At 62.1% G+C, this 10,420-nt stretch overlaps 2 non-coding genes across 2 annotated transcripts; both read left to right on the top strand.

The window, feature by feature from the left end:
- Nucleotides 1-3,480: 3,480 nt before the first annotated feature.
- On the top strand, nt 3,481-3,554 carry TRNAN-GUU (transfer RNA asparagine (anticodon GUU)). Its single transcript has one exon. It is a non-coding gene; the product is annotated as a tRNA-Asn (tRNA).
- Nucleotides 3,555-9,989: 6,435 nt separating this feature from the next.
- Nucleotides 9,990-10,063, top strand: TRNAN-GUU (transfer RNA asparagine (anticodon GUU)). Its single transcript has one exon. It is a non-coding gene; the product is annotated as a tRNA-Asn (tRNA).
- Nucleotides 10,064-10,420: the final 357 nt, after the last annotated feature.

Below are 10,420 nucleotides of genomic sequence, written 5' to 3' on the forward strand. Positions count from 1 at the left end.
GAGACGTTCCGTTATTTTAACCCCACCCGCTATAAAGCAGCAAAACCCTGGGTCCAGGTACTCAAATGTGCAGGGCTCTGCTTCTGCGGGATTAGCCGCCCCTTCTCGGCTGGGAACACGCAGGCGAAGCATCAAAGGGCTCCCACCCCACTGAGATGGTGACTGCATGTCTCGGGAAGGGAAGAATCCAGCCATGGGGGGGGGAGGGATCCCCTCTGGCACTGACGGAGAGGCCCAGAGACATGCAGAAGGAAAGTTCGGGAGGGAGGGGGCAGAGATACCAGGTAGGGAGGAGGACGGAGGTGCAGCTAACTCTGGTACTCGTGACACCCAGACCCCATCTCTCCCCACCTCTTTGGACCCAGGCAGCACCTGCTCCTTTTTGTCTCCTCTCCCATTGACTGCCGCCCTCCTCACCACCAGGTCTCCCAAAGGTTCCTCTCCCCAAATGTTTCCCACTCCCCTCCCACTGTTCCTCGCTCCCAAATCCCTGGAGTCCTGTCAAACAAACGTCTCTTCCTCCCTCCTGTGGCTGAGAGGGAGAAACGCACGAGCCGCGCGGGTTCTTAGCCGCCTCCCTCCTGCGGGCCTGTTTGCTGCGCAGACCTCTGGGCCTGTCTCATGCCTCCCCTGGGAAGCGTGGCCGCGCGAACTGAGCCCCAGTCGCAGCTCCTGAGGTTTCCTGTGCAGCCTTGGACTTGCATGGCTGCCATGGTTTCTCTTTGGAAGGGACTCGGTCCCGCTTGGACAGGCGACTCGCCCGTGTGACTCCAAACGCCATCTTGTGGCTGTCTTTTTCCCCCACAGCCAGAACACCAGGATTCGCCTCCCACGGCAGAAGATGCAAAAGGCCCTGGAAGGAAAGCCCTCCTGCTTTTTTACCTCGGGAGGATGTGGGCTACCAACCGAAGCTCTGAGCCAAGGACTGAAGGACCCGTCCAAGCCGTGGCCGTACTCCCGAGACTTGACCGAAGCCAGCTCTCTCTTCCATGACTGCTGCAAGCCTCAACCGAGAACGTGGCGAGTGCTCCCACAATTCCCTCTCCCCCTTTCCATTGAGGATTCTGAAGGACCGTCAGCTGGTGATTTTTGGCTCTGACTGTAAGGGATGAATTGAGCCGGGAACGTAGCTGGTCCTCTTGGGCTGGGCAGAAGCTTTTGATGGGATGAGATGGGTTTTGGTCAGCCGGCGTGTGCCTAAAGAGCGTGGGTGGTGGCGATGCGGGAGAAGCGGCGCGTCGGAGGGAATTGCTCGCGTGTCCTGTTGTTGAGCAGTATGGCGAAGGCAGAAGTTCTCTTTGTGAGGGGTTTGGCGTGCCTGGGAGTAGTAGCGCAAGGCCAGTGTTGATGCTGTGGCAGCTCTTTGTCTAGGCGTTTTGTCTAGGCCTGAATGAAGGCTCTGGGTAGCGTGGTCCAGAAGTGCTTTGTTCCACGAGCGTCTGGAGAGCCTCCCTGGCGCGCTCCCTGAGCGGGTCCCGGCGGCCCTTGTGGGTGGGAAAAGGGCAGGAGGAAGCCCTGTTGCCTGAGGACAGAAGAGGAGGCCTCCGTGCCTCCCACACAGGAAGCGGGGGGCTGCCGAGAGCTTCCCCGCAGGCGGCATCCTGGCCTGGCCTTTAGCTACTTGCAGCCTGGAGTGAAGGCGCGGAGTCAAAAGAGGCCGGCCCACACGTAGCAGAGGATGGTTTCGATCCATCAACCTCTGGGTTATGGGCCCAGCACGCTTCCGCTGCGCCACTCTGCTCCCTTGGGGCTAGACTGCCCGCAATCCACTCTAGCACCTGGGCTGCACTGGCACGGCCAGGCAGAGGAGCAGGCTGCTAGGCAGCGTTTCGGAAAGCCCTTCGAGGTCTCTGTGGCGCAATGGGTCAGCGCGTTCGGCTGTTAACCGAAAGGATGGTGATTCGAGCCCACCCGGGGACGTGGCTACGCTCGGCCTCCTGGCGCTTGCTAGCGGGCTCCCTTTTGCCACCTCCAAGCCATCCCTCTCGGCCTCGGTGAGGTCACCTTGTGGCCGGCAAGGTTCAGGGGCCGTGCCGTGCCACAGGAGCCCGTCTCCCAGCAACCGCGCCGGGGCCTCGGCCTCGGGGCTTAAGCCCCGAGCCCAAGCGCAAAAGCTCCAGCCGGGCAGGTGTCGTTCCCCTCCCGCCTCTACGCCAGCTGAGAGGGAGAAACGCACGAGCCGCGCGGGTTCTTAGCCGCCTCCCTCCTGCGGGCCTGTTTGCTGCGCAGACCTCTGGGCCTGTCTCATGCCTCCCCTGGGAAGCGTGGCCGCGCGAACTGAGCCCCAGTCGCAGCTCCTGAGGTTTCCTGTGCAGCCTTGGACTTGCATGGCTGCCATGGTTTCTCTTTGGAAGGGACTCGGTCCCGCTTGGACAGGCGACTCGCCTGTGTGACTCCAAACGCCATCTTGTGGCTGTCTTTTTCCCCCACAGCCAGAACACCAGGATTCGCCTCCCACGGCAGAAGATGCAAAAGGCCCTGGAAGGAAAGCCCTCCTGCTTTTTTACCTCGGGAGGATGTGGGCTACCAACCGAAGCTCTGAGCCAAGGACTGAAGGACCCGTCCAAGCCGTGGCCGTACTCCCGAGACTTGACCGAAGCCAGCTCTCTCTTCCATGACTGCTGCAAGCCTCAACCGAGAACGTGGCGAGTGCTGCCCGTGCTCCCACAATTCCCTCTCCCCCTTTCCATTGAGGATTCTGAAGGACCGTCAGCTGGTGATTTTTGGCTCTGACTGTAAGGGATGAATTGAGCCGGGAACGTAGCTGGTCCTCTTGGGCTGGGCAGAAGCTTTTGATGGGATGAGATGGGTTTTGGTCAGCCGGCGTGTGCCTAAAGAGCGTGGGTGGTGGCGATGCGGGAGAAGCGGCGCGTCGGAGGGAATTGCTCGCGTGTCCTGTTGTTGAGCAGTATGGCGAAGGCAGAAGTTCTCTTTGTGAGGGGTTTGGCGTGCCTGGGAGTAGTAGCGCAAGGCCAGTGTTGATGCTGTGGCAGCTCTTTGTCTAGGCGTTTTGTCTAGGCCTGAATGAAGGCTCTGGGTAGCGTGGTCCAGAAGTGCTTTGTTCCACGAGCGTCTGGAGAGCCTCCCTGGCGCGCTCCCTGAGCGGGTCCCGGCGGCCCATGTGGGTGGGAAAAGGGCAGGAGGAAGCCCTGTTGCCTGAGGACAGAAGAGGAGGCCTCCGTGCCTCCCACACAGGAAGCGGGGGGCTGCCGAGAGCTTCCCCGCAGGCGGCATCCTGGCCTGGCCTTTAGCTACTTGCAGCCTGGAGTGAAGGCGCGGAGTCAAAAGAGGCCGGCCCACACGTAGCAGAGGATGGTTTCGATCCATCGACCTCTGGGTTATGGGCCCAGCACGCTTCCGCTGCGCCACTCTGCTCCCTTGGGGCTAGACTGCCCGCAATCCACTCTAGCACCTGGGCTGCACTGGCACGGCCAGGCAGAGGAGCAGGCTGCTAGGCAGCGTTTCGGAAAGCCCTTTGAGGTCTCTGTGGCGCAATGGGTCAGCGCGTTCGGCTGTTAACCGAAAGGATGGTGGTTCGAGCCCACCTGGGGACGTGGCTACGCTCGGCCTCCTGGCGCTTGCTAGCGGGCTCCCTTTTGCCACCTCCAAGCCATCCCTCTCGGCCTCCGTGAGGTCACCTTGTGGCCGGCAAGGTTCAGGGGCCGTGCCGTGCCACGGGAACCCGTCTCCCAGCAACCGCGCCGGGGCCTCGGCCTCGGGGCTTAAGCCCCGAGCCCAAGCGCGAAAGCTCCAGCCGGGCAGGTGTCGTTCCCCTCCCGCCTCTACGCCAGCTGAGAGGGAGAAACGCACGAGCCGCGCGGGTTCTTAGCCGCCTCCCTCCTGCAGGCCTGTTTGCTGCGCAGACCTCTGGGCCTGTCTCATGCCTCCCCTGGGAAGCGTGGCCGCGCGAACTGAGCCCCAGTCGCAGCTCCTGAGGTTTCCTGTGCAGCCTTGGACTTGCATGGCTGCCATGGTTTCTCTTTGGAAGGGACTCGGTCCCGCTTGGACAGGCGACTCGCCCGTGTGACTCCAAACGCCATCTTGTGGCTGTCTTTTTCCCCCACAGCCAGAACACCAGGATTCGCCTCCCATGGCAGAAGATGCAAAAGGCCCTGGAAGGAAAGCCCTCCTGCTTTTTTACCTCGGGAGGATGTGGGCTACCAACCGAAGCTCTGAGCCAAGGACTGAAGGACCCGTCCAAGCCGTGGCCGTACTCCCGAGACTTGACCGAAGCCAGCTCTCTCTTCCATGACTGCTGCAAGCCTCAACCGAGAACGTGGCGAGTGCTCCCACAATTCCCTCTCCCCCTTTCCATTGAGGATTCTGAAGGACCGTCAGCTGGTGATTTTTGGCTCTGACTGTAAGGGATGAATTGAGCCGGGAACGTAGCTGGTCCTCTTGGGCTGGGCAGAAGCTTTTGATGGGATGAGATGGGTTTTGGTCAGCCGGCGTGTGCCTAAAGAGCGTGGGTGGTGGCGATGCGGGAGAAGCGGCGCGTCGGAGGGAATTGCTCGCGTGTCCTGTTGTTGAGCAGTATGGCGAAGGCAGAAGTTCTCTTTGTGAGGGGTTTGGCGTGCCTGGGAGTAGTAGAGCAAGGCCAGTGTTGATGCTGTGGCAGCTCTCTGTCTAGGCGTTTTGTCTAGGCCTGAATGAAGGCTCTGGGTAGCGTGGTCCAGAAGTGCTTTGTTCCACGAGCGTCTGGAGAGCCTCCCTGGCGCGCTCCCTGAGCGGGTCCCGGCGGCCCTTGTGGGTGGGAAAAGGGCAGGAGGAAGCCTTGTTGCCTGAGGACAGAAGAGGAGGCCTCCGTGCCTCCCACACAGGAAGCGGGGGGCTGCCGAGAGCTTCCCCGCAGGCGGCATCCTGGCCTGGCCTTTAGCTACTTGCAGCCTGGAGTGAAGGCGCGGAGTCAAAAGAGGCCGGCCCACACGTAGCAGAGGATGGTTTCGATCCATCAACCTCTGGGTTATGGGCCCAGCATGCTTCCGCTGCGCCACTCTGCTCCCTTGGGGCTAGACTGCCCGCAATCCACTCTAGCACCTGGGCTGCACTGGCACGGCCAGGCAGAGGAGCAGGCTGCTAGGCAGCGTTTCGGAAAGCCCTTCGAGGTCTCTGTGGCGCAATGGGTCAGCGCGTTCGGCTGTTAACCGAAAGGATGGTGATTCGAGCCCACCCGGGGACGTGGCTACGCTCGGCCTCCTGGCGCTTGCTAGCGGGCTCCCTTTTGCCACCTCCAAGCCATCCCTCTCGGCCTCGGTGAGGTCACCTTGTGGCCGGCAAGGTTCAGGGGCCGTGCCGTGCCACAGGAGCCCGTCTCCCAGCAACCGCGCCGGGGCCTCGGCCTCGGGGCTTAAGCCCCGAGCCCAAGCGCAAAAGCTCCAGCCGGGCAGGTGTCGTTCCCCTCCCGCCTCTACGCCAGCTGAGAGGGAGAAACGCACGAGCCGCGCGGGTTCTTAGCCGCCTCCCTCCTGCGGGCCTGTTTGCTGCGCAGACCTCTGGGCCTGTCTCATGCCTCCCCTGGGAAGCGTGGCCGCGCGAACTGAGCCCCAGTCGCAGCTCCTGAGGTTTCCTGTGCAGCCTTGGACTTGCATGGCTGCCATGGTTTCTCTTTGGAAGGGACTCGGTCCCGCTTGGACAGGCGACTCGCCTGTGTGACTCCAAACGCCATCTTGTGGCTGTCTTTTTCCCCCACAGCCAGAACACCAGGATTCGCCTCCCACGGCAGAAGATGCAAAAGGCCCTGGAAGGAAAGCCCTCCTGCTTTTTTACCTCGGGAGGATGTGGGCTACCAACCGAAGCTCTGAGCCAAGGACTGAAGGACCCGTCCAAGCCGTGGCCGTACTCCCGAGACTTGACCGAAGCCAGCTCTCTCTTCCATGACTGCTGCAAGCCTCAACCGAGAACGTGGCGAGTGCTGCCCGTGCTCCCACAATTCCCTCTCCCCCTTTCCATTGAGGATTCTGAAGGACCGTCAGCTGGTGATTTTTGGCTCTGACTGTAAGGGATGAATTGAGCCGGGAACGTAGCTGGTCCTCTTGGGCTGGGCAGAAGCTTTTGATGGGATGAGATGGGTTTTGGTCAGCCGGCGTGTGCCTAAAGAGCGTGGGTGGTGGCGATGCGGGAGAAGCGGCGCGTCGGAGGGAATTGCTCGCGTGTCCTGTTGTTGAGCAGTATGGCGAAGGCAGAAGTTCTCTTTGTGAGGGGTTTGGCGTGCCTGGGAGTAGTAGCGCAAGGCCAGTGTTGATGCTGTGGCAGCTCTTTGTCTAGGCGGTTTGTCTAGGCCTGAATGAAGGCTCTGGGTAGCGTGGTCCAGAAGTGCTTTGTTCCACGAGCGTCTGGAGAGCCTCCCTGGCGCGCTCCCTGAGCGGGTCCCGGCGGCCCATGTGGGTGGGAAAAGGGCAGGAGGAAGCCCTGTTGCCTGAGGACAGAAGAGGAGGCCTCCGTGCCTCCCACACAGGAAGCGGGGGGCTGCCGAGAGCTTCCCCGCAGGCGGCATCCTGGCCTGGCCTTTAGCTACTTGCAGCCTGGAGTGAAGGCGCGGAGTCAAAAGAGGCCGGCCCACACATAGCAGAGGACGGTTTTGATCCATCGACCTCTGGGTTATGGGCCCAGCACGCTTCCGCTGCGCCACTCTGCTCCCTTGGGGCTAGACTGCCCGCAATCCACTCTAGCACCTGGGCTGCACTGGCACGGCCAGGCAGAGGAGCAGGCTGCTAGGCAGCGTTTCGGAAAGCCCTTCGAGGTCTCTGTGGCGCAATGGGTCAGCGCGTTCGGTTGTTAACCGAAAGGATGGTGATTCGAGCCCACCCGGGGATGTGGCTACGCTCGGCCTCCTGGCGCTTGCTAGCGGGCTCCCTTTTGCCACCTCCAAGCCATCCCTCTCGGCCTCGGTGAGGTCACCTTGTGGCCGGCAAGGTTCAGGGGCCGTGCCGTGCCACGGGAACCCGTCTCCCAGCAACCGCGCCGGGGCCTCGGCCTCGGGGCTTAAGCCCCGAGCCCAAGCGCGAAAGCTCCAGCCGGGCAGGTGTCGTTCCCCTCCCGCCTCTACGCCAGCTGAGAGGGAGAAACACACGAGCCGCGCGGGTTCTTAGCCGCCTCCCTCCTGCGGGCCTGTTTGCTGCGCAGACCTCTGGGCCTGTCTCATGCCTCCCCTGGGAAGCGTGGCCGCGCGAACTGAGCCCCAGTCGCAGCTCCTGAGGTTTCCTGTGCAGCCTTGGACTTGCATGGCTGCCATGGTTTCTCTTTGGAAGGGACTCGGTCCCGCTTGGACAGGCGACTCGCCCGTGTGACTCCAAACGCCATCTTGTGGCTGTCTTTTTCCCCCACAGCCAGAACACCAGGATTCGCCTCCCACGGCAGAAGATGCAAAAGGCCCTGGAAGGAAAGCCCTCCTGCTTTTTTACCTCGGGAGGATGTGGGCTACCAACCGAAGCTCTGAGCCAAGGACTGAAGGACCCGTCCAAGCCGTGGCCGTACTCCCGAGACTTGACCGAAGCCAGCTCTCTCTTCCATGACTGCTGCAAGCCTCAACCGAGAACGTGGCGAGTGCTCCCACAATTCCCTCTCCCCCTTTCCATTGAGGATTCTGAAGGACCGTCAGCTGGTGATTTTTGGCTCTGACTGTAAGGGATGAATTGAGCCGGGAACGTAGCTGGTCCTCTTGGGCTGGGCAGAAGCTTTTGATGGGATGAGATGGGTTTTGGTCAGCCGGCGTGTGCCTAAAGAGCGTGGGTGGTGGCGATGCGGGAGAAGCGGCGCGTCGGAGGGAATTGCTCGCGTGTCCTGTTGTTGAGCAGTATGGCGAAGGCAGAAGTTCTCTTTGTGAGGGGTTTGGCGTGCCTGGGAGTAGTAGAGCAAGGCCAGTGTTGATGCTGTGGCAGCTCTTTGTCTAGGCGGTTTGTCTAGGCCTGAATGAAGGCTCTGGGTAGCGTGGTCCAGAAGTGCTTTGTTCCACGAGCGTCTGGAGAGCCTCCCTGGCGCGCTCCCTGAGCGGGTCCCGGCGGCCCATGTGGGTGGGAAAAGGGCAGGAGGAAGCCCTGTTGCCTGAGGACAGAAGAGGAGGCCTCCGTGCCTCCCACACAGGAAGCGGGGGGCTGCCGAGAGCTTCCCCGCAGGCGGCATCCTGGCCTGGCCTTTAGCTACTTGCAGCCTGGAGTGAAGGCGCGGAGTCAAAAGAGGCCGGCCCACACATAGCAGAGGATGGTTTTGATCCATCGACCTCTGGGTTATGGGCCCAGCACGCTTCCGCTGCGCCACTCTGCTCCCTTGGGGCTAGACTGCCCGCAATCCACTCTAGCACCTGGGCTGCACTGGCACGGCCAGGCAGAGGAGCAGGCTGCTAGGCAGCGTTTCGGAAAGCCCTTCGAGGTCTCTGTGGCGCAATGGGTCAGCGCGTTCGGCTGTTAACCGAAAGGATGGTGATTCGAGCCCACCCGGGGATGTGGCTACGCTCGGCCTCCTGGCGCTTGCTAGCGGGCTCCCTTTTGCCACCTCCAAGCCATCCCTCTCGGCCTCGGTGAGGTCACCTTGTGGCCGGCAAGGTTCAGGGGCCGTGCCGTGCCACGGGAACCCGTCTCCCAGCAACCGCGCCGGGGCCTCGGCCTCGGGGCTTAAGCCCCGAGCCCAAGCGCGAAAGCTCCAGCCGGGCAGGTGTCGTTCCCCTCCCGCCTCTACGCCAGCTGAGAGGGAGAAACACACGAGCCGCGCGGGTTCTTAGCCGCCTCCCTCCTGCGGGCCTGTTTGCTGCGCAGACCTCTGGGCCTGTCTCATGCCTCCCCTGGGAAGCGTGGCCGCGCGAACTGAGCCCCAGTCGCAGCTCCTGAGGTTTCCTGTGCAGCCTTGGACTTGCATGGCTGCCATGGTTTCTCTTTGGAAGGGACTCGGTCCCGCTTGGACAGGCGACTCGCCCGTGTGACTCCAAACGCCATCTTGTGGCTGTCTTTTTCCCCCACAGCCAGAACACCAGGATTCGCCTCCCACGGCAGAAGATGCAAAAGGCCCTGGAAGGAAAGCCCTCCTGCTTTTTTACCTCGGGAGGATGTGGGCTACCAACCGAAGCTCTGAGCCAAGGACTGAAGGACCCGTCCAAGCCGTGGCCGTACTCCCGAGACTTGACCGAAGCCAGCTCTCTCTTCCATGACTGCTGCAAGCCTCAACCGAGAACGTGGCGAGTGCTCCCACAATTCCCTCTCCCCCTTTCCATTGAGGATTCTGAAGGACCGTCAGCTGGTGATTTTTGGCTCTGACTGTAAGGGATGAATTGAGCCGGGAACGTAGCTGGTCCTCTTGGGCTGGGCAGAAGCTTTTGATGGGATGAGATGGGTTTTGGTCAGCCGGCGTGTGCCTAAAGAGCGTGGGTGGTGGCGATGCGGGAGAAGCGGCGCGTCGGAGGGAATTGCTCGCGTGTCCTGTTGTTGAGCAGTATGGCGAAGGCAGAAGTTCTCTTTGTGAGGGGTTTGGCGTGCCTGGGAGTAGTAGCGCAAGGCCAGTGTTGATGCTGTGGCAGCTCTCTGTCTAGGCGTTTTGTCTAGGCCTGAATGAAGGCTCTGGGTAGCGTGGTCCAGAAGTGCTTTGTTCCACGAGCGTCTGGAGAGCCTCCCTGGCGCGCTCCCTGAGCGGGTCCCGGCGGCCCTTGTGGGTGGGAAAAGGGCAGGAGGAAGCCCTGTTGCCTGAGGACAGAAGAGGAGGCCTCCGTGCCTCCCACACAGGAAGCGGGGGGCTGCCGAGAGCTTCCCCGCAGGCGGCATCCTGGCCTGGCCTTTATCTACTTGCAGCCTGGAGTGAAGGCGCGGAGTCAAAAGAGGCCGGCCCACATATAGCAGAGGATGGTTTCGATCCATCGACCTCTGGGTTATGGGCCCAGCACGCTTCCGCTGCGCCACTCTGCTCCCTTGGGGCTAGACTGCCCGCAATCCACTCTAGCACCTGGGCTGCACTGGCACGGCCAGGCAGAGGAGCAGGCTGCTAGGCAGCGTTTCGGAAAGCCCTTTGAGGTCTCTGTGGCGCAATGGGTCAGCGCGTTCGGCTGTTAACCGAAAGGATGGTGGTTCGAGCCCACCCGGGGACGTGGCTACGCTCGGCCTCCTGGCGCTTGCTAGCGGGCTCCCTTTTGCCACCTCCAAGCCATCCCTCTCGGCCTCCGTGAGGTCACCTTGTGGCCGGCAAGGTTCAGGGGCCGTGCCGTGCCACAGGAGCCCGTCTCCCAGCAACCGTGCCGGGGCCTCGGCCTCGGGGCTTAAGCCCCGAGCCCAAGCGCGAAAGCTCCAGCCGGGCAGGTGTCGTTCCCCTCCCGCCTCTACGCCAGCTGAGAGGGAGAAACGCACGAGCCGCGCGGGTTCTTAGCCGCCTCCCTCCTGCGGGCCTGTTTGCTGCGCAGACCTCTGGGCCTGTCTCATGCCTCCCCTGGGAAGCGTGGCCGCGCGAA

This window comes from Pelodiscus sinensis, chromosome 25 (genome assembly GCF_049634645.1).
Source record: "Pelodiscus sinensis isolate JC-2024 chromosome 25, ASM4963464v1, whole genome shotgun sequence".
NCBI classification, from domain to species: Eukaryota; Metazoa; Chordata; order Testudines; family Trionychidae; genus Pelodiscus; species Pelodiscus sinensis.